We start from the raw sequence: 2,500 nt of genomic DNA, 5'->3' as shown, positions 1-2,500 counted from the left end.
TGTATTCTAAATGTTGAAGCCTCCTAGAGCTTTAAGCCATGCGAGACATTGAAATGCTGTTTTAACGGGAGCATGCATAATTGCTGCAAACATACTTTTATCACAAGTTCTAGCCACGCCACGGAGGCTTCGAAGTTCCTTCACCATTCGCTTTCCTCTCTTTTGTTACACAGTTTCAGACTACGATCAGGGGTACCGAAACGCTGTATTGATTGTAAACAACCATTTTTATCTTGGAGCGGAGCGTTCCTTTACTCGTTAGATTTGTCTTGTCGCGTGTGTATTCGCTTTTTCGACGCTTTTTAACCATTTAACTTGTTTAGCGAAGCTAAACGCACAGACAGACAAAAAAAAAGGAACAGCATCGCGCGTCAAACAGCGACGACCCATCTGAAGCGATCTTTCATTTATACACCGTTTGTAAACAGAGAGATGTATAAAGCGCGGGGAATCATTCGAAACCCTGGGGCTATTCGAGCTTGCATTTCAGCAAATTATCATCTCAAACATTTCACTCGTTTGCTTTTTCTAAATTTATAGGAGAGCTTCTTTCGTTTATTTTTGACACACCTTTCGTAAATATCGTTTCTGGCAACGTCAGGAGCGTGGATTTCTACAAGTGAACAATCGCGCCGATCCGATAACTTCCAGCAGGATGGAGAATCTTTATAGATTATCTTCCGAGAACTCGGTGCTTTCACGGGCGGTCGTTTATAAATTTTAACGAACGACTCGCGCGCCGTGACGCACTTGCGCTAGTTCGAAGAGATATTTCGAAATTTGTTTCTCTCCTTTAACGGCCTGCATTTAGTGTATCGGTTGCGATTTTCGTCACATCGTTTCCACGACAAACGCCGACGAACTGCCCAACTATCGCTCGTACGTTGCGACTCTTTCTTTGTTTATCGTTCATTCATTCTTTCAATTTCGTTCGATAATCCCGCTCCGAAACGTTCTACTTTCGTTGAACGACGGCGAGATGTTTAGAAAGAAATGAATTACTCTTTTTTCGAGAAGCAAACGCAAGCAGTCTTTTGTTAAGAAAACGACCCTCAGCCAGGCGTGGTCCAGGAATTGTATCCGTGGACCGCAATGTGCGTTCGAAATGTCGATGTTCATGTGTCCTGCAGTTCACACGTTGACGCGCAATTAGCTGCGTTCTTCATCGACCCACGAGCCAAGTGATCCACCGTTCAGGGTAATCGTAAAATTTTGTATTTCAAACTCTTTAGATCTTTAGAGTGTTATTTTCATTATTAACACGCATCACATTCGATACCCACATCACTCTCCCACCCGGCGCGTGCGGGAGAGCGAATTCGGGCGTCGCCAACGTATTTGTTTGTTTGTTCGATCGTTGACGACACGATCGCGTCCAAGGACGGAAACCGTCGGAGAAACGCCCAGTGGCACGCTCCTCTCGACGGTCGGGCGTAAAGTACATTTAAAAACCTTGAAAAGTACGAACGCACACAAGGAATGCGAGCGCGCGTCCTGTCGCTGAATCGTGGGTTGCGAGATTCGAACAGACACACGGCCGGCGACGATCGGTCTAACTAATGGACACATAGTTTTTCAAAGACTCGCTATCGTCGCTTCTCAGCCGGTCCGTAAACAACACACATCGATCAGGCGGACGCACGAATCTTACCACGGTGCGTGTTTCGTAGATTCCAGGTTACCCGCAAGTACCTCTCTCTCCCTCTCGAAAGAGGAATCTCGATCCGTCCTTTTTGGACAATGGAGAAATCTTTTTATCGCAACACGGATGGCAAAGAAACAACCAAAGCGTAGGAGCGTGGGGACGAGAGCGACGAAAAGAACGTCGCGAAAACAAAGTTTCGACGGTTGCTCGTTCTAATACATCGTAGTTTCAACTCTCTCAGTTTTAACCACTCCTAGACGCTTCGTAAACTTTTAACAATTCTTCGCCTCCGCGAGTTTCATTTCGAATAGAGCGAACGCAACACGGACCAAAAAAACTCCGGTGATGCCAGATCATTTAGCAAAGATCAGACGGCGGGTCATCTGTATTCCTTTTCTCTCTTTTTTATATCTTTCCATTTAACTAGGGTGTCGCAACGACGGGTACATTTATATATTTATATATATTGTATTTCAATTTTAATGATCCTTCACTTTCGGTTTGTAATAATATGATCCTTCTTTCATTTCGATCCTTCATATTGTAGGTTAACCAACAGAAGTTTGTTTTTTTACGACTTGTATTTTTGTGGTTTGTTTGTTTGTTTCTTACGACTTGTTTGTACCCGATCAAGTAGACGACGACCCATAAGTATAAGTTAGAGAGATAAAGGTCGAGAGACCTCACGCAAGCGTCTTTTACTTCCATTCACATCAGCCAGAGAGAAATGGTCCGGCGTCGTGCTCTTTGGCGCCGTTGGTCGCACAGTTTTTTTGCCGGCGGTTCCGAACGGACGGGAGAAACGCGATGAGTAATCAAAGCGACCTCCGCACGTAACCGTGTCGGTGTAATTTT

The 2,500-nt window shown here is 44.8% G+C and overlaps 1 non-coding gene across 1 annotated transcript; it reads right to left on the bottom strand.

Annotated features, from left to right (window-relative positions):
• Nucleotides 1–1,046: 1,046 nt before the first annotated feature.
• Nucleotides 1,047–1,201, bottom strand: LOC143307980 (5.8S ribosomal RNA). The gene has a single exon (XR_013065010.1). It is a non-coding gene; the product is annotated as a 5.8S ribosomal RNA (ribosomal RNA).
• Nucleotides 1,202–2,500: the final 1,299 nt, after the last annotated feature.

The sequence above is a fragment of the Osmia lignaria genome, unplaced genomic scaffold, assembly GCF_051020975.1.
Source record: "Osmia lignaria lignaria isolate PbOS001 unplaced genomic scaffold, iyOsmLign1 scaffold0117, whole genome shotgun sequence".
Classification (NCBI taxonomy): domain Eukaryota; kingdom Metazoa; phylum Arthropoda; class Insecta; order Hymenoptera; family Megachilidae; genus Osmia; species Osmia lignaria.
The sequence above is the reverse complement of the archived record's forward strand: the minus strand, read 5'-3'. Positions and strand labels throughout refer to the sequence as shown.